This window comes from Podarcis gaigeae (genome assembly GCF_964106915.1).
Source record: "Podarcis gaigeae genome assembly, chromosome: 3".
NCBI classification, from domain to species: domain Eukaryota; kingdom Metazoa; phylum Chordata; class Lepidosauria; order Squamata; family Lacertidae; genus Podarcis; species Podarcis gaigeae.
The window spans coordinates 84,513,974-84,535,289 of record NC_139680.1 but is presented as its reverse complement, the minus strand read 5'-3'; the positions used below and the strand labels follow the sequence as shown (position 1 = coordinate 84,535,289).

Here is a 21,316-nt window from a genome sequence, read left to right as displayed (position 1 = left end):
TGGCAACTTTTCAGGATTCCTTCTATTATGAGCATAGCTGTCAAGCGTCCCTTATTTAGAGGGACAGTCCCTTATTCCAGTGCCATGTCCTGCTGCTGTCCCTTATTGATGGATGTCCCTTAAATTTCAAAGGAAGCAGCTCCTCTCCCTCTCTCCCTGCCAGCCAGGGAGGAGGGAGGCTCCAACTGTGTTGCTTGGCTGTGTTGCTCACCCAGTAAGAAGTCTAAGAACGACTGGGGGGTGGCTTGCATGCCTTGTGCTGATCAAATCGGCTGCGTTGCCTGGGGACTCGCCTTTGCTCAGTGCTTCCCAGCGGAGAGGTGACGGTGGTTTTCCTTGAGGCTTCGTTTGGCTGCTGGCTGGGCTTTCTGCCTTTGGCTCAGAGGGGCTCAGAAGTTGAACATACCTGTGCTGAGTGCTCTGATCGGAATCGGATGGATACTTCATCGACGGCCCACTCACCCTTGCTGGCCAAAAGGTCTTTCTGGAGCGGGGGCACATGGTGGGGGGAAAGGAAAGGAGATCTCGTGGGGGGGGGGTTGAATTTGTTTTGGAGGCTCCTTCGATTGACTTATGGGGGAAAAGAAAGGAGCTGGTTGACTGGCGATCTCATGGCGAGGGTGGGAGGCTGTGTGTGTGTGGCTAGTTAATGCAAGCTGAGGGGGGTTTTGAATGTTGGACGCCATTTTGTTGCACGTGCTGCTGTAAACTTTGCAGTGCAAGGCCAGGCCGGGGAGCCATCTTAAGTTGAGGCTGCATAGGCCTTGTGGTGCATGTGATTCAGATTCTATTCAGTTGAACCTCTGGTTACAAAGTTGGTTGGACAGTGTTCTCGAAGCTACCAGCATGAGTATGACCAGACTGCAGGAGGACAGGAAGACTGGAGTGCCTGGAACAGGTGAGGCCGCAGGTCCCTTATTTTGGCTGCTGATCCCTTATTTTCAAGGCTGCTGGTCACTTATTTTCAAATCTGTAAGTTGACAGCTATGATTATGAGTAATCTGTTGGGACCTGCGTGGTGGTGATGGACTGAACCAAAGCTGATGCCAACTACCTCAGATTAGAGTTCCCAGTCTTATGTAGCTCTATGCAGACTTTTTTTTAAATCGGAGACTGATTTGGAAATGTAGAAAACGGAACTTAAGATGGGGGGGAAAGAAAAACCAGAGAGAAACTGAAATTCACCCATGCCTACTTCTTGCATGCAGAAGGTCTCCAGGCATTTTCAGTTGTGTTTTTCCATAAAACATCAAGTAGCAGAAAGACCTTGACCTGATATTGGAGAGCTGCTCCCTGGTAGCATAGACAGGACTGGGCTAAAAGAACAAATAATTTGACCTGGTAGGAATAAGGCAGTTTCTACTTGCATTGATCATGCAGGATGAAATGTTTCAAATAACATGGGAATTTGGGATATTTTGAAAGATCACCCGCTCTCACTTTAAACACTAGCTTTCCTGCTCAAAAGCTCTCATTCTGATTTACATAAGCAAAAGATTCCTCTCCAACTATGGGCTAGGCAATAGGAAAAGTAAGGTAAACTCTGCAAAATACTCTCTTAATTGCATTTTACCTGGCTTACCATCAGACGAAGCAAATGCCGTTCCCAGCCCCATGCTGTCATGATCCCTGTATGCTTCTAATGACTCTTTGGTTTGCATGACAGTAATAAAAGCTAATTACCACAACAGCATCCCTCTGTAAGGACATAACTGGTTCTAACTCACTGCTGTTTGATTACTTAGTTTCATCTTGGTTCACTGCTTTTGGTTTGCTTTTATATCCTCTAATTTGGTCCACATTACTCCCACATTAGAAATGCACCCGGAGCCTATATGCAGCTATATTTTATTTTATGTTTTTCTTGTTATGTTTGGTTTTAAATGGTATTGTAAACCACTCTGGGATTTAAAAAAATAATTATGAAGGACAATATACTAATACTTTTTTAAAAAATTAATATAATAATATATATAATATAATATAATATAATATAATATAATATAATATAATATAATATAATAATTAATATAATATAATATAATAATTAATATAATACCATATATCATATCATATTATAATACTGTACTGATAACAAGAATACACCACCACCCATATTTGTCCTGCAGTGCCCCCTATGTACCATACAGATTGACTGGAGAACAAGATGAACTGAAGCTGAAAACTAAATCCTGTTCCTGCTTCCTGAACAAGAGATTGATGCAATTGTTGGTTTTCTTACAGGGTTTGCAATGAATCTTTAGGTGCAGCCGCTAAATCAGGAGGGGAACTGTGTGTGTAATATCCAAAAAAACATGCAAAAGGTAAGTGTGTTGAACCTTGCTTCTGCATTTTGTCTCCGATATGAAGTTGGGTAAATAAATGTTAAAATACAAACCTTTAAAAATACCTTCAGTGTTGCAATGCACACATATATTAGGGTAAAAAGTATAATGTATGTAATGTATCTATGACTGTGAATATTATTCTTAAGCTTATATTTATTTATATCCCACCTTTTCCCCTGACAGGGACCCAAGGCAGCTTACAGATAAAATAGAAACAGCAAAAAACATAGGGGGGGTCATTAAAAAAAACTTTAATAGAATAAAAATTACTAGAATAAGATTTTGAGCTGGACCATAAAGAAGGCTGATTGCTGAAGAAGTGATGCTTTTGAATTATGGTGCTGGGGGAGACTCTTGAGAGTCCCATGGACTGCAAGAAGATCAAACCTCTCCATTCTGAAGGAAATCAGCCCTGAGTGCTCACTGGAAGGACAGATCGTGAAGCTGAGGCTCCAATACTTTGGCCACCTCATGAGAAGACAAGACTCCCTGGAAAAGACCCTGATGTTGGGAACGATTGAGGGCACAAGGAGAAGGGGACGACAGAGGACGAGATGGTTGGACAGTGTTCTTGAAGCTACGAACATGAGTTTGACCAAACTGCGGGAGGCAGTGGAAGACAGGAGTGCCTGGTGTGCTCTGGTCCATGGGGTCACGAGGAGTTGGACACAACTTACCGACTAAACAACAACAATTAAGACAAACAGATAATTACAATTAAAAAAATCACAGCACCAGCTATTTCCTTGGAAACAGTCAGTTCTCAAAAGCCTGTCAGAATTTGAAACTCTATGCCTGCCAGCAGAAGAACAAGGGAGTCAGTCTAACTTCTCTAGGAAGGGAGTTCCAAAGTCTGGGAGCAGCCACCAAATATTATGAAGAATGATATCATTCAAGAAGAAAACAATGGCTGGGTTTCATTGGATGAGTGGATTTATATGCCAGCATGGTCAAAACAGTGTTTTAAGTGATGTATAGGGGAGACATTAAAGCAATCCAAATGGGAGATGAAAAGGGTCTATTCCAAAGCAACAATATTTAGCTGTAGTTAGTGTTCCCAGAATGCAAAAACAGAGTGTCAATCACTCCTTCTCCCAAGGGCCTGTGCCCAACTGCTCCCAATCTGTGCAACATTCACCACAGTTTGCTCCAGCTTATTTGAGCCGCCTTCCCTTGGGAGATGACTCCAACTGATCTCGCTGTCAGGGAAATGTTCCCGCTACATGAGTTCATCTGAAGATCTCTGTCACCTTTCAAGGTTCAAACTGTCAACGTGAAGCTTGCAGCACAAGACAGTGGCACATTACTCCAATGTCCTGGAGAAGGAGCAAAACTGAACAGTTCACTTCTCTCTAACCAGTCAAATAAAGATAAAAACAGACCACAGAAAAAGCTAAGATGCAAGCTTTTTCTTAAAAGTTCCATCTGTTTTCTTAAAACTCTAGCTGAAGACTGCAAGGAAAGAAATAATTTTTGGAAATAAATAAACAGTTTAGATTTCAATTACCATTCAAACCTACAAGTCACAATAAGGGTGGTTTTCAATGTAGCACAATGCACCCTAACAGTGTTCTGGTTCGGAACAACAGTTACCTGTGATCAATTTGTCAGAATTCTACTTTTGATGCCTATGCCACGCAGACCAACAGAGTCAGCACAGGCAGTACAGATACTAGCCTGTCAAAGCCAACAAGGTCTAGTTACCTGTCACTCTCTAACCATTAGGAAACACTCTCCCACCTAAGCTGAGAAAACCACTCCTCGTGGGTTTAAACTAGTCAGCTCAGAGCCCCTACCCAGAGCCATATGCAAAAGGCAAATGCTTAGAATTTAAAAAGTATTTGTCTATGATTTTTAACTGAACTGAGCTCACTGCCCTTATACACATGCAAAACCTCTACTTTTTACTCCCATGCTGCAGGGGTCACCATAGTAGAGCATCTGCTTTGAATGTAGAAGATCCAGGTTCTGACTCAGTATAAGGTAGCTTCCTGTGTTCCTCTGTTTTCTTTATTTTAGCTGCAGAATTTAATGAGGGAACAATTTTGTTTTGCCTGTTAAACAACTAGAAATCAGAAATACTTGTTGAATTACTTCAAATCACTCTGTGATCTACCAGTAGATCCTATTCTATTTTCTGCCCCTCCCCCCGCCTACATTATAAGCATGTGGGAGCAGAAGCAGAGGAAGTCGCTCGAGCTCCTGGGGTGGCGCGCCCAGGGGTGGGGCGAGGCACCCACAGGGGTGGGGCAAGGGCGGGGCAAGCCACCCATGGGGCAGGGCACACCGCAGGACCTCCAGAGTCTGCCTGCCTCCTCCCTACAGCTGGGGGGAGGGGGAGGCAGCAGGAGGACCGTTGGTCAGCATGGAGCCTGTGCGCTCCCAAGCCACGCCTCTCTCAGGAGAGACACATGGCTCAGGTGCACTGCAGGCCCTGCGATGCGTGCCACCTGGCATTATGTCACCCCACTCAGTGGTGACACCCGGGGTGGACTGCACCCACTGCACCCCCTTCCTCCGCCCCTGCATGGGAGTGTCATTCCTTTACACCCACAGTAGTGGATTCAAAAATCCCATTTCCCCACTTTGTAGCTTTAAACTCCTTCCCCCATAAGACGCTCTGACAGTGCTCCATGCCTTGATCAGGGGTGGCAATCAGCTAGTGAATCAGACGCCACTGTCCTTTGTGGCAGCCTGACTAAGAACAATACAAACACAAGGATGCACCTCCAATGTCTAATCCGTCTGCCTTTCATGTGAACAAAGCGTTCTATCAACAGCTCCCAAACAAAAGGAAAAATATATAAAAGGATTCTTTGGCTGGCAGCGTGGAATGCCCAGACTGCATGCTAATTGATTTCGAGAAGTAACAAGCTTAAAAAGAAACCAGGAAAAAAGGTTAAAATTAAGATTTCATGCTAATTGTTGAGATGGAGGAGTGGGGACTTTTTGTTTGCTTATTTTTTTAATGGAGAAAACTATACAGGCCTTGAATGGATGGTGCCAACATGATAAATGCCAAAGAGCTATTCTTGTTCTTTTTCACGGCTCCTGATCGTGATGCCCTTGCAGTTCTCTGTGCATCTGGCATAAAAAAATCAGAAACTGGTGCTACTGCCTGTGATTTGGGGCACACAAGATTATGAGCTTTTACTAGGAAGGACAAGAGGTCACAGAAACAGCAGCGCTTTCAGCTGTCAGTGAATTTTACTGACAAGCTATTATGGGACAAAAAACTGACCCTTTGGCCCATGGCCTTGCCCAACATGTTCCCCAAGTTCTTATACCTGGATTGGTTTTCTGTCCATGGTTTTGCTTTCCTAAATGTAGCTAGACATCCACCTCATACCATCCTGTGGCTCCAAATGAGGATAGACCTTATTGCTTATATATTAATGTATCTTGTCAATCTTAATACATGACTTGGCATACAGTGTGTGTCAACATCCTAAAACTGCCTTTATGGGAATGATTTTTGTTAACCGGCTTAATCTCTGTCTGAGTTCTGTTTGTCTCCTAGTATTTTATTTATTTGTATATTTATTTTTAAAATCTTGCTCTTCAGAATAAAGGGTAGAAGAACTCACAGAGTGGCTTGCAAATGTTAATGATAAGACAGTCCCTGCCCTTGGACTTACAAGCTATAAGACACAACACAAAAGGAATAGGGAATGGAAATAGGAACATCCCATTCCATAATGATAATCTTACTATTTATGCCCCACACATCTTACTGGGTTGACCCAGCCACTATGGGCAGCTTCCAACACATATAAAATCATAATAAAACAGTAAACATTAAAAAAACTTCCCTATACAAGATTGCCTTCAGATGCCTCGGGGGGGTTGCATAACTCCATACCCTGCAGCATTTCTCTGATGAAAATAGGGACGTCCTAGGAAAAAGTGGGACATTCCAGGATCAAATCAGAAACCGTGGTGGCTTCTCTAAATTAGAGGTGTTCCTGGAAGACAGGGACAATTGGAGCGTCTGAAGTCACCCAATTAGCCTTTTGGCTGAGTGGGGGACTGAACCAGGATATCCCAACCTAATCCAAACATTTCAGCTACTACACAGGCTCTCACCTGAGGAGTCCTTAAAATATGCACTGCATTGGTATGACCTGCTTTTGTAATAACTAAGAAAACAGGGTTTTGAGGCCGCAACATTAGTCATCCACACAGGGATAGCACAGAACATAATGAAGCCCAAGCCTTTCCTGAAGAGCGAGGTCAAATCCCACGAGGGAACTAAACTACCCTCCCCTTCAACAATAATATCAGATAATTTTTAACCAGCTGAATGAACAGTATCTGCAGCAACAGCAGTCTGAGGAAATTTGGTGTTGATCTGTTAGGAATGACAATAAGAAGTGCTGCTGCTTTAATCAACAGTCAGAACGCAGTGGGGAGGCTCTTCCAATTTGCTTTAGGCTGACAGCTTACACAGCTTTTTCATCCAGGCCAGGCAGAACAAAATCTAATTCCTCCTCCAGCATCCCCTGCAGGAGTGATGATGAGGAACCACCGAAGGAAGAAGGGCAAGAATCGCCCCAGTGTCCTAATGACATGGACAAGGAGAATTCTTCACCCTGCAGGATGCCGCAAATATTTTGGAGATGACATGCTCCATACCCTGGCATTTCCATAAGTTTGTCTCTTCATCACTCGCCTGCCTAAGAAGCCTGCCACTAGCAGCTCATGGGATCAGAGGACTTTCTTGGGGTCAGGCTCCCTCGTTCTTGTTGGGAAGCTGTGTACATTCAATCGGAGTAGGTGACAACTTTGCCTAGGGCAGCAGGCCACCCCAATGGAATATATAAATATATATACATTCCACAGTTAGTCTCTAGTATGGGATAGCCCAGATCCCAGGGCCTCCTCTCAATATTATATGGTAGGGTTAGAGAAATGTTTGTTTTGCCCCAAAGTTGCGATGCAATTTGAAATTGGCTAGTGAACTGAATCGAAAAAATGCATGTGCTGCATACTGGAATTTGATATTTAAACTAACTGATACTGCAACCTGTCAGGCAGTTGTTCTTACTCCACAATTAGCAATACTTAATGTATGGGAAACAATGAAGAACTGGCATCTTGGCCATGAGTCCTGGAAGACCTGCTCCCTGTCTTGCAGGCCTTTTTCCTCCAGGCCTGGGTTGTCAGGGCTCTGACTGACTCCAGCTATAAAAGCTGAGGCTGTTGAACAGACTTTTGGGCTGGGATGTTGCTTGCATGGGGTGTTTGCTGCTGCAATTGTTATTTTTTTGTTTATTGTGCCATGATGCCAGAACAGGACAAGACTATTTTCAGAATCTCTGTGATTGCCTGCTCCAATTTTTAACAAGTGGTTGGTCATCCTTTCTCACTATCAGGCTGCTTCTCTCTATTAAACAGCGGGAGCTCAGAAATGTCAGGGAGTTGTATTCAGTTCAGTCGAAACTGCTTGAACCGCAGAGTGAGTTTCCTATTTCTCCTTGATTCTTTGTTTGGAACATATCTCCCAGATCTTAGGACCAGATTGTTCCCATCAGGGTTGATCCAGATTAAATTAGCTTAAGGAACGTACCATGGAAATTGTTGAAACAAAGACTTATCTGAAGAAGTGTGCATGCACACGAAAGCTCATACCAAGAACTGACTTAGTTGGTCTTTAAGGTGCTACTGGAAGGATTTTTTTTGTAAAGACTTAAAGGCGCATACATTTCAGAGGAACTAAAGTTCTAGAATCCTACAGCTATATAGATATGGGACTTGTCTTGTTACCATCTCAAGACAAAGATGGCCTTTTAACTCCTGCATCTGTAGCAGGGACTTTGGGGACTTTTGAATGGAGACTGGCCAGGCAAGGAACCTTTTTAAGGGGGGGGGCCTGTTTGCACCTGGCTTTTTGTGGCACTTGTCAATTTACAAATGAGTTTAAACTCAAGATTAGGCTTGAAAGCCTATAGTTGCCTGAAACCTGGTTAACACAACAAACTCAGCGTATTACAAATGTCTGTAATATTGAGATTTATTTGTCTATTTAGTCTAAGGTTTAACTGGCACTGTGCAATTCCAGTGATGATTTTATTGTGTAATAGTATGTTGTCTTTAACCTACTCTTGAGTAGTATGTGGAAATGCAGCACAGAAACACACACAAACATACACAGAGAGGTAAAGAGAGAGCGAAATGAGTAAAACAGGCATGAAAAAATAAAGCAGAGTGAAATAAAGGCAACAGACAGCCAAGGACTGGAAGCTGAGTGCTTGCAGAATTGCCAAAACTGATCAAAGACTAAAAGCTTACAGTAATAATTTCTTAGAAACTTTTATTTGACAATCATTTATTTATTTTATTTTGAGAATACTCCCCCCAAAGTATCTTTTATATCCCAAGAACCCAAGAGTTACACACTGGCCTGCCAAGTACCCGAAGAATAGTGTTCTCTCCACACTGCCCAAGCCACCTGAGTTATGAATCATAGAATTGTTGAGTTGGAAAGGACCATGAGGATCATCTTGTCCAAACCCCTACAATGCAGGAATCTTTGACCCAACATGAGGCTTGAACCCATCACCCTGAGATTAAGAGTCTCATGCTCTACTGACTGAGCTATCCCTCAGCTATAGTGTTTATGTTAATAATGGCAGCCAAGAGGGGAAGGTGGGCTGAGGTTGCTTGACTGGTTGCAGATGGGGATTTTAACTTGCAACCACCTCGTTCCTGGGTAAATACTCAGCAAGTCACAAGGATTTCACTTGCCCCAATTGAGACTGGTCAGAGTAGGTGATGGCTATAGCAATGAGGCAGTGGGCACATTGATGGCAGTCTGACCCAGAGGCTTGGTGCTGGAACAGCATCCTCCACAACACCATTTTAACACTTTCCAGTAACTGGTTAAATTGGTTTCTTGGGTGCAGGTAATGTAAAACCCACAATACACATTCTAGCTCCGTGCATTGCATTGCTTGGAGAAGCCAGTGCATCTGTAATATAATCGGCTCCTTCCTATGGCGAAAGACAGTGACTTTGCTGAAGGATAAAAACAGACAAAGAAAACTTTGTTATGACAAGAGATCAAATGGCAAGAAAAGGGCCCAGAAAGCCCAGATGAGCCACGATGTCTCCCCAGATAAGAGAGGAGAAAGCGAATGGAAATGAAGGTAGACAAGGCATGCATTGGAAGCAATGGAAAGGAAAGGTTAATGTAGGCAGGACAGTGGGTTGAATGGATGGCACAATCAAACTAGGCAATTATATAATCTTTGCTGGCCATCTCAGTGTGAGGAGAGCTCAGCTGACGTATGCCTGAATAAAACATGGCATCGTGCAAAGGAGCTCCCAGGGGTGTTAGGTCAAACATTAAAAAGCTAGAAATAGTTAAGCTACAATGAGAGAGAGAGAGCGACGGAACGGAAGACCTTGCAGACATGCTTGGATTAGCTGCCTGCTGAAGTGCACACAGGTTAGCCAGATTACACCTTCCTTCTGTCTGTGAAAATGCCAGGCTGAAACTCAGGCAGAGAGAGCAGTGCAGAAGCAAGGCTTAGAGGGGCTTCAAAAGCAGGCTGGACCTTGTGTGGGATTAGTCATGAAGCCATTAGGGTTTGTTAAGTGGGATGCTGGGTAACAGGTTGATCCTCTCTCTGAAGCACCACTTCAGTGAACCTTAACCTGCAAATATTCTACTGGATCAGGGCTCAGAGGTGGAGGGGAATTTTTGGATGGGGGCAAAAGGAGCAGTTCACTTCAAATGAACCATAATGTTCCAATTCCCAGCTTTCATTAAAAAAACAAAAACCAGTATATTTCTAGCATTTGTAGAACCTGAGATATAAAGCAAAACGTGCAGACAGCATCCATCTCATTTTTATTATTGTGAGAAAACCAGGCTGCTGCTCCCTTTCAGTGCTTTACTTTGGACAACCACCATTCTGAAAAAAATTATGTGGCTGCCCATGGCCCCTGCTCCTTGTTGCTGTTGCTGGCATACCACAACCCCGTATGAGGAGAGAGAGAGAGAGCCTGGCCATGCTGCTTGACTCTTCCGTTCCACACACTTTGGGCCACTACTTGACTTATCAGGCTGCCATAAGTGATGACACACCCTTGGTAGTGGCCCAAAGTGTGTGGAACTGAAGAGTGTTACTTCTAGGGAGGCACTTTGGAGGTGGCAGAAGGCCTACCCTATTCAGGATGGAGGGAGAAATTGTTCTAGCCCTTTCTGGGAGATATGGCGGCCCTTTGAGGCAAAGATTTATGGCTACTTGGTTGGGTATTATGTTTTTAAATCTTAGGTATTATTTTAATTGTGGATTTGGGGGGTACTAGCTAGGGCAAGTTTATTATTTTACTCTGCAGATCTTAATATATGCCTGGGAGGTTTTCAAAAAAATCCTAGTGGAGAAGAAGGGCAGCTATGCCAGTATGATCTTGAGCAAAGGTATTCATGCTCATCATCTTAGTCTGATGCTAGAGGCATTCACACATTATATTCAGTGAGTGTACAGTCTGTGTTTCTGTGTACACAGGTAGCTGGGCTGTACATCTGTAAACTTATGAAATCTTCAATGAATGTAGTGTCTGTGTACACAACAGCCGAGCTGTACAAATTAACAAGTGTATGTTCTTCCACACCAACACTTGTACCTGTGTTGGGTATAATACATGAACAAGTCTCCTGTTAGACTTAACCCAGTCAAGTTTTATGATCAAACAGGGAATGGAATTACGTGAATTCTATCTGTCCAACACTCTAATCACTACACCACACAATGGCACTCCTGCCTCATCAGTTGCCTTATCCACCACTCATCTACCTTTGCAACAGAGCTGCCTTTGAACTACGCATCATTAATGTACCAAAGAGTATGTACTTTGCACTGTTCTTTTGTTGTGAGACATTCAGAGCTATATAGAGTAAGCTCGGGTGGACTTGAAGCCTGCCCCATCTAGTTTGCTACCCAGCTGGAGCCAAGTGCAGAATAGTGGCTTATAACGGGGGGCAGGCTGCTGACACTCCCCTTCAGTGTGCCCTGTTCTTTACATATAACTCTATCTCAGCCTAGGAATTTGTTTTCATTACTAGAACCAAGCTTACAGTCCTTATCATACAAAATAGCTCAGTTGCTTGAGTGTGAAACTTAATCTCAGGGTCATGGACTTGAGCCCCACATTGGGTAAAAGGTTCTTGCATTGTGGGGCGTTGGATCAGATGACCCCTGTGGTCACTTCGAACTCTACAGTTCAACAATTCTAAATCCCTTCCTGGTTTCCCTCCAAGCTTTCTTCGTATCAGCAGCCTAATTTTAGAGGAAAGGTTGCTACCATTGTTATACAAATGGGAAATCCTTCTCACCAGGGCTTTTTTCCAGCTGGAACTCAACAGAACTCAGTTCCGCATCTCTCAGTGGGTGCCATTGCCCTTATAAGAGAACAAGGGAGGTATTCATGGTTAGTTCTGGCCCCTCCTTTTCTAGAAAAAAAGCACTGCTTGTCACCCCAGTCCTATCTTCTGACCAACCAATTGATATACAGGCACATAACAGAATATAAATAGAGGCAAAGGAGTCTTCCAAATATCAAATGAGTTTTGGTTGTCCCTCCCAGCCCCAGGATAAAACCATACCATTGGATTAACACTGCATCCAGACAGTTGGAAAGATCCTAGCATGAAGCCATAAAACCTTACATTCAAATTAAAACAAAATGTATTAAGCTGCTGCTTGCCACGTTTTCCCCCCAATTATGTTTCAATTTAGCTCAATTACTTTCCCATTAGCGTTCGGTGATTCTTTTTTAATTGAAGCTCCATGTTATTGTCTCCTTGATTTCCTTCTGCTATGTGATTCTCTAAGGAACAGCAGAAACCAGCTCCTTGGGAGAATGGGCCGGCTTTTAAATTATCTGGAAAGGCAAAGCAATAGGAAGAAGTAAATCTGAGGACATTTCAACAGCCCTTTAATCTAGGGCCTGGGAACAACACAGCCACAGGTATTGTTACTTGAAGTATCTGTTGGTCTGTCATGCATCTATGTTATTCTCACATTCCTATAGGGAGCTGAGGAGCTTCTGGCAGGGTGCTACTGGCCCAGAGCAGTACCATGGGAAGCCTAAGGAATGTGTTCGGTGTTAACTGCAATATCTCTTCAAACATGTGAATGCGTAAATGTCCATTCTCAGCACACAAGAGCATTCCAACATACCTGCCACATGAAACTGGTGTAGTAAGATCTCCTTGTGGCGAGTTTGCTGTGAAAACAAACACAAACAAGCAGTTTAAACCTCAAAGCAGGTTCAGTGTCAGCACCATTGTCAAATGCTGCAGTCTGAGGCTGACACCAGTTGCTGATTTCCCCTTTTCCCCTTGTTTTTCTTTTTTTAAAAAAAATGCTAAAATGGTGGGTGCATAACCCATTTGCATATATTCCTTTAAGAATTCTGGAGGGAGGGTATTTATCCGCATGTTCAGTAGTGAGCTGGAGCGGGAAGTAGCCACCACTGTTGTCAGTGAGTCTGTCAATAGAATGAGAGATAATTCTGTGGCAACAGTCTGGAAGAAAAAAATATTAAAAGTACAGTGCTCTGCTGTGTTATTGAGGTGTTTATGTAAAAACACACACACACACACACACACACACACACACACACAGTTATTGTTTGATGCATGTGAGTTACATACCATCTGCCTTTGCAGCAATCCTTTGTTGTGAGTCCCTGCAGAGCCACTGAATAAACATATACATAGGGAAAGTTTCTAAAAAGGTTATAGGTACATGGCAAAGCACCAGTCAAAGCTGCAGTTGCGGGAGCCAAGGAGGAAGGGTAAAACCATGATGGCATGCAGTGCGGGGTGAACCAGGTGATGGGGGCTCCTTTGCTTGCAGGCCCCTCAAACATGGCATGACCCACACCTCATAGTTTGGAATTTCAGTGGTATGCATTCATGAACTTTTAAGTGCAACTATTAATGATCAAATGCTGAATAATTTCTTAAATGTTACTCCATAATCCTAATTGAAGAACATTTTTTAAATATTATGCAGTGTTTAATCATTAATGGGTACCATGGGAAGAACTGTACCCAGGGGCTGTAGCAAAAGGCAATGGCAACAGGGTGCGCTGTATGGAACTGTCACGGAGTGACTGTCCTTGCCTTTTTCCCAGGCAGCCTGCTCTGTGATCTCTATTCTAAATTCAAATAGGTGCCCTTGACTCCAGTTCCTGTATTTTTTTTCTTTTCTTTTTAATGACACACACGTTTTGGGCCAGCTGTCCAGTTTTGGCCATGTGGTCACTACATGTGATCATTGCTAGACTAGGAAAAGGTATGTTTTGTTAGGTTACCACTCCCTTAAATGAATTTAGGATGAGAGTTTGATTTCATTCAGCAGGGGGCTTGCCATGGGTAGGCAAACTAAGGCCCGGGGGCCAGATCCGGCCCAATCACCTTCTAAATCTGGCCCGCGGATGGTCCAGGAATCAGCATGTTTTTACAAGAGTAGAATGTGTCCTTTTATTTAAAATGCATCTCTGGGTTATTTGTGGGACATAGGAATTCGCTCATTTTCCCCAAAAAATATAGTCTGGCCCCCCACAAGGTCTGAGGGACAGTGGACCGGCCCCCTGCTGAAAAAGTTTGCTGACCCTTGGCTTAAGCAGTTAAAACCTCCCCTCTTAGCTTTTAAAGTTGGTATAATATTGTCCCCCTGAACTATATACCATGTGAACCAGACCCTAGATTTCTGTTCCTCAAAGAGGCCTACCAGTCTTCTTCAATCTCTTTACTGATTCCCTGCCTCTCCTCCTGCATATTTCTTTGCTCTTTCTTAAAGATGCCTGATGCTACATATCAGTTCACATGGAATTTGGGGTTGGGTCTGGCCCTTCCAAAATTCTTGCTAAGTAACCCTACAAAGGTAAATACAGAGAGAGCTTCACCATAGGAAGCCCCCTTATACTGCAACAGACCACAGATCTATCTAGCTTACTAATGTCAGCAATGAACATTAGCAGCACTCCAGGATTTCACAGCAGGGTCTTTCCTGTTCCTACATGGAGATGCCAGGGATTGAACCTGAGACCTTCTGCACGCAAAGCAGATACAAGCTGCAGCTGTGATCCAAGCCACCTGCTTCAGACGTCTCCACTCCACTTTAGCATGCCAGTTCAGGGGGGCAACATCATTAAAGGACATGGTTTTCTGCATGAGTTGGCAAATATGTGCTAAAAAATTTAATGGGAGATGTGTGACTAGTTATTTGAACACATTTGCAAGCCGTGCACAAGCTTAAAAGCATTAAGCTCAATTAATTAACACACATTTATAACCGAGGAAGATTTATAGTATTCCTTCACTGAAGTATTGGAAATGCACTCTGAAATATGTGGTTTGCCCCTCGACATGCTCATTGGTTCACTGCCAGCACCATATGTACAACCCCCCTATTCTATCAGAATGCAACTCAGAACCAATTTGCATGCATAAAATGTGGACTTGTACCGTCTACACCCACACAACAGTAATGAGTCCTGGTTCAGCTTACAGTCCATCTGTCATGGATTCTCAGGGTTTTATTTATTACATTTATATTCCAGCCTTCCTCCATGGTGTAGTTGGTGGAATTTCTGACCCATCCACACCAGAGATATTTCCATGCAATGTAAAGTGGTCCTCCATGGGTATAGCTTGATTTAGTCAAACCCTACTTGATCAGAGAAAGTTTGGGAAAGACGATGGATAAAACTAGCTGGACATGATAGTATGTAGTATAATTAGTACTACTGCCACACAAAGTTGTCCATCACCTGAGGTCACTGGAGAGGCTCTTTTCTAGGTTTCCTCACTTGCTGAGGTCAGGTTGTGGTTGTGGAAGAATGAGCATTTTCTGTTGTGGCACTGTGCCCATGGCTTGTTCCCTGCCTGTTGGCTAAGGCTGTGTACTTTGCAACCACAGTTCTGATTTTTCAACTTCTGGTTAAAACGTTTTTACCTGCCCAGTCACTGTAATTCAGTATATTATACTGTTGTTGGCTACTTACAAGGTTTTACTTTTTTCTTTTCAATGAATGTTTTTTATCTGCTGCCACCTTGTAAAATTCTGTGCATGTTTACTCAAAAGTAACAAATGAATCTTAACCATCTTTACTCAGAAGTCAGCTGTGCTGAATTGAGTGGGGCTTACTCAGTGGCGTAGCGTGGGGGGTGCCAGGGGTGCCGGCCGCACCGGGCGCAACATCTGGGGGGCACAAGTCCAGAGGGAAGGGACAAGTTCCTTCCTCCGCCAGGCTCCCCGCCGCCACCGCCAGCCTTGCGCCCTAGCGCGCGCGCGCCCGCCGCCGCCGCCGCTGCGGCTGCGCTCCACTCACTGCTCGCAGGAGGAGCAGCCGCTGCAGCAGCGCCGACGCCGCCACCAACGCCTGGCCGGGCACGGGCAGCCTCCACACACCCCCGCCGCCGCCATCCCCTCGGCCCAGCCACAGGCGGCGGCTGCTTCTGCCGACTGGGAGGGAGGAGCCAAACCCTCCGAGAGGAAGCCGGTGGGCGGGCGAGGGTCTCCCGGCGGAAGGGGGCGCCACTGGCTCCGGCTCTCAGTGCAAGCCTCAGCCGCGGGGGGGCGGGGGCGACGGGCGAGGACGGAGCGCGGCTGGAAGCCCCCGGAACCAGGCTGGGGGGAGGAGAGGCGCTCGCCAAGCCCGGATCTGGAGCGCCTCGGAGCGCCCAAGGAGAGGAGAGGGCGGGGAGGCGCCCGAGGGGAGGGGGCTTCGGCTGCCTCGGCCCGCGGGGGCTCCGCAAATAATAAATTTAATAAATTCCTGCTGAGCCTTAAGGGGGGGGTCCTTGGTTCCTTCACTCGCCCCCAGCCCCAATGGCGTAGCGTGGGGGGTGCAGGAGGGCCGGCCGCAACATCTGGGGGGGCGCGCTCACATTCGAGTGCTAAAATCCAGGGGTTAGGGGGCGCAAATTACTTGCCTTGCCCCGGGTGCTGACAACCCATGCTACGCCACTGGGCTTACTTTCAGGTAAGCAGGGCTCGGATTAACGGTCTTAAACTCACTGCTTTCTTTTGGAACTTACTGCCTAATAAGTGTCTTTAAGAATTATAGCCTTTCTTGCCGTCTTTAGGTCTTGCTCTAGTTGCTGCTTGTACAAATTATTGTTCATATTATTCCTCTGTGTATTTTCATGATATTTGCTGCAAAAAATAAATGTTTTGTTGATGATAATGTGAAGTAGAAATATTTTAAATAAACAGATAGAGCAGTAATCTGGCTGCACAAAGGAGTTGTAGCAAGAGCAGTTTATTCCTTTCACAACTCTCAGTATAGTAATTACTCTTTCTCACAGACACATACTTTGAAACGTAACACATACTTAACATACAATGCCAGAGGGGACATCTAGAGTGTCAGAAGACCTGTCATCACACCTCCTAAACCCAGCACCTCTGTTGGAGCACATATGTGTGCACACATACACAGAAATCAACAAATCCTGGGAGTTAAAATTGCAGATTGCTCTGTGTCAGGATAGAACTGATTCTGTGAAGTTTCTGTTCTGGCAGAGATGCCACCAGAAATTTGCTTTAGGCCAAGGATGGGGAACCTGTGGTCCTCCATATATTGCGGACTTCTAACTCCCATCAGCCACTGCCAGCATGGCCAGTGGTCAGGGCTGACAAGCGCTGGAGTCCAGCAATATTTAGAGAGGCACAGGTTCCCCACTCCATCTTACAAGGTACAATCAAGAAGATGCTTCCCTCCTACCCTGTTTGCAAATAGGAGGCTGGCTGATTCCAGTGCTTAAATGACTTGCAATGAGAGTAATCTTAGGGGAAAAAGACTGGATGAGATGTCAAGGACATTATGGCTAGGGAAGGATTTCCAGGTGTCAGGGATTGGCTGGACAAAGAGGAGTTGAGGGAGGCATCAGCTGGGGAACCCCCAAGGGAACCCCCAGAGGGGGAAGGCTCAGAGCCCGGGGATTGGTGGTGGGACACTGGGGAGAGGTCAGAGGCAGAAGTTTGGAAGGAGAGGTTGGATGCTGAAGGAGCAACAGGGTTTAGTGAGCAAGAAGAGCCTGTGACAGGGAGCAGTTCAGACTTCAAGGCTGAAGCAGAGAAGGGAGGAGTCAAGATACTGCTGAAGAATCCCTCTCTTGCTGTGACAAGCTCCCCTCCCCCCCCCGTCTCCAACAATTCACAGAGTAACGAGAAGAGCAGAACAAAAGTCGGAGGTGCACAGACACAGTTTGAGACTGTTTGGTAAACATCCGAGAGAGGAAGAGCCTTAGAAAGGGTGGAAGGCAGGGACTGTCCTGGCAACTGCTCCATAGGGGCAAGACTACTGGGAAGTGTGGCTAAGACCACTAGGTCGAGATGTATGTTTATTTCCTTGAACAAAGAGTTAACTTCACTGACAACGGAGATCTGCTTCCTTTATTGCAGACCTGTGTCTGACTCCAGCCCTGACACCAACTTCTCTTTGACTCTTCTTAAAGACCCTATAATAAAGGATGGTTGTGTCTCAATACATGCAAAATTCAGGACTGGTTCACAGCAGCTAAAACCAGAAATTCCACAGCTCAAGCGTAGAGCACATGCTCTGCATGCAGAAGGTCACAGATTTAATCTCCAGTTTAAAAGGATTAGGTAGAAGGTGATAGGAAATATCCTTTGCCTCAGTTTTGCCATTCAGACTAGACAATACTGAGCTCCATACATAAATGGTATAAGGAAACCTCCTATCACCGCCCACTTCAATTGCTATTCGCTTCTCATTATCTATAAAAGCTATTCCAAATATGGAGGTTTTTACCCCTGGGAAAAGATCCAATGACATAACTTAGCAGCAGGAAGCTGCATGCATTTTAGTCCACCCTTTTCTTTACTTTCAACTCATTCTTTGCATAGTTTAACAGTGAAAGGGATCTCAGTTTCACAATTTGTTTTGGATTCACCTCTACACTGCAGGTTAATTAGGAGACTAGCCTTACACTGTGGAATCCTGATGTTTAATGAATCAAAGGTTAATAGTTCCAATTGTAATGTTAATTGATGTATTCACCACTCATGAGCTTATCACACAATGGTTAGTGGGATGAATGATTTGGGGCATCAGGGTTAGAGCTATTTTCCTTTCTGATGCAATGGGGCTTACAGTTCATTTTCATACTAAGAACCTACTGAGTGGTGTGAACTAATGTACAGTGAATATTACCGTAACTATTTAAAGTTCAGTAACCAATGATACAACCAGAGTAATCCACCCACACACTGAAATTCTAGGATTCATCCGAGGCACTGCAGTATGGCTTGAGACTTAATGTGAGAAATGTCCCATTATTTTGCCCAACTCATTGTCACCTGGTATACCTGGGACTTTCAAGCAACAGGGAACCACTTCAAGGAGTTAAGAGATATTCCAGTTGGTCCATTTATGATTAAAAAGCCTCTCTTGTTAATTACTGGCCAGAGCAATCAGGACTCCTGCCCTGAAGCCTTTCTTGCTTTCAGCTGACTGCAGATCTTTGCTAAAGCCGAATCTGTAGCTAGTGCCTCGGTTCCTCACCTTTTAGAGACTCATGCACACTCTGTGATTTATCTTGGCTTGTCTCTCTCATTGCATGTTGTCTCTAAACTTGCCCTGCCATGAAATAGGGTTTCAGGCAGCACCATAGTATTGGGTGGACAATTTTTTAATTTTTGTGTGTATTCGATTGAACATGGCTAGAAGGTAGGGAGATTAAACACTTCCCTTTCACCTATCAATTCTCTCAAAATGCCCTCTGCCCCACATTGGTATTACAGTGGTACCTCGGGTTACAGACGCTTCAGGTTACAGACTCTGCTAACCCGGAAGTAGTACCTCAGGTTAAGAACTTTGCCCCAGGATGAGAACAGAAATCACGTGGCGGCAGCACGGAAGGCCCCATTAGCTAAAGTGGTGCTTCAAGTTAAGAACAGTTTCCAGTTAAGAACGGACCTCCAGAATGAATTAAGTTCTTAACCCGAGGTACCACTATACAAGGTAATCTGTAGCTCCAAGTATATGTGTGTGCAGCCTCTTGATGAGCCTTGGGGTTTTAAATTTGTTTGGGGTTTTTCTTTCTGATATTCTTTGGAGGATGGTGCAGGGAGGAATTGTTTGCACTGTGAATCGCTAGCACAACAACTATTACTAAAGGGGATGAAAAGAAACCTGTACAGAAGGTAGCCAATAGGGCTCACGTCACCACCTTTATTTGGGAATGTAGACAGGACTGGCTGAACCCATTCTGCAAATGGTTCAGCAAGTAATGCGCAGGCACTGCACTATACAGTGATAAAGAGCTACTTAATGCAGACCTCCTCTCCACTCACTGCCCTCTGCTGCGGGCTCCCTTTGTTTATAGGCTCGCAGGCCCTCAAGCTTTGCTTCCAGCTAATGCTTCTACTGGCAGGTTCCCCTCAAAAGGCTGCTTTCACTCACAGCTGAAGAATAAACTAGGCCCTGAGAGGTTGATAAGATTAAAGAAAAAAGGAGGGGGTATTAAAAAGTGGTGACGAATAGGAGATAAAAAAGTGAGGGGAACAAAAGCCCAAGAGACAGGATGTGAAGAAGGAAAGAGGCAGAAAAAACAAAATAAAGCGGTAGTGGAAAGGGGGAAATACAGGACAGATGCTTGGCTGAAGCAGGCGGTTCCTGCTTGAGGTACAATTGGTTATTCTACCACATGCAAGGAAATGTAAAGGCAGAGAAAGTGCATAACTAATGAAACTGCCCCAAGAAACCCCCAGGAAGTAGCACAGCATTCACTAGAAGCTGAACTTTGTAGAGCTTTAAGCCTGTGGCCACATTTGAATTGTTGAGCAAGTGCTGTGGGCCCCACCCCATAAAGCCACTTCTCAAGGCTTCGCAAGGCTCTTATTAAATCTTATAGAATCAGAGCCTTGAGAAGCACATAGAGCTCAGAGAGGAAGTGGGGAAGAAAGTAAGCCTTCCAACTTCCTCCTTCAATTTTATATACTTTTCAATGGAAGAAAAAGCCCTAACCTAGCCCATGGCCATGGAGGCACGGAGCCTTCATGAGTTTCATGGGAAGACCTCAAAGGCACCATTGCACTAATGGATGCCACGTTGGCTACCTCTGGTCTGCACTGAAGAGAACAAAAACCTATGTCAACACCACAGAATCGTAGAACACATGTGAAAGACCCATTTGTAACCTAAATGAATCATGCATGTGAATCAGCCCTGTAAGCTTTTATAGGCCTTCCATATCAGAGGGAGAGAATAAATAGATGGAGGTACTGCAACACCTACGCCCACCTAACTGCCCAGGGAACTCTCCAACCTCCACTTTTGGTCATCCGCACACCATCAAGGTTTTACTCAAGCAGCTTTGGACAGCTATAAATACAGTCATGCATCGTTGGGCATGCATCGTTTAAGTCAGTTTATATTTAAACATTCAAAGCACTTTGATACAAGCTTCTCCTTATCCTAGTATAGCTGATCTTAAACTCAGTGTTCTCTGAAACACTCTTCAACTGCTGAAATAAAAACAGATCACATTGCATTATTGGGGAAATTAATTCCAATTTATAAATCATAAAACTCAAAACTCTTTCTCCAGATTAATGTGTGCACATTAAATAAATTCAACATTTATTTGAATAGCAACTTTGGCCACAGCTGAGGTGGGTAACATAGGGGTGCCATTTTTCAAACAGTAAAAATCCAGACGGAAATGTTGTTGAGCTTTTTTTTGCCCAAGTTGTTGAACTTTTGGGGCAAAAAGGCTTTAAAAAATACTGTTCTTTAGCTATTTTTATGGGAAACCGGCACTGCCAACATGGGCTGCCATATACCTGGATTTTCATGGACATTCTCCAGATTTCCACCCAGACACTGCTGCCGGCTGTGGTATTCCGGATATGTCCAGGAAAATCCGGACGTATGGCAACCCTAGGGTCCCAATGCATTTCTGAGCAGAAGGTTGT

At 44.5% G+C, this 21,316-nt stretch overlaps 1 long non-coding RNA gene across 2 annotated transcripts in view; it reads right to left on the bottom strand.

Moving 5' to 3' along the window:
- The window catches only part of LOC310841703, a 39,925-nt gene that overhangs the window by 9,898 nt on the left and 8,711 nt on the right, over positions 1-21,316 (bottom strand). Inside the window, exons 1-2 of one of the 2 annotated variants that reach the window (XR_014562709.1) lie at positions 14,099-14,237; positions 12,539-12,584 (exon numbers count right to left, since the gene is read on the bottom strand). This is a non-coding gene — a long non-coding RNA (uncharacterized lncRNA). Of the gene's footprint in view, positions 1-12,538; positions 12,585-14,098; positions 14,238-21,316 lie in introns of those variants that run through there. The other variant, XR_014562708.1, reaches the window with a different exon arrangement.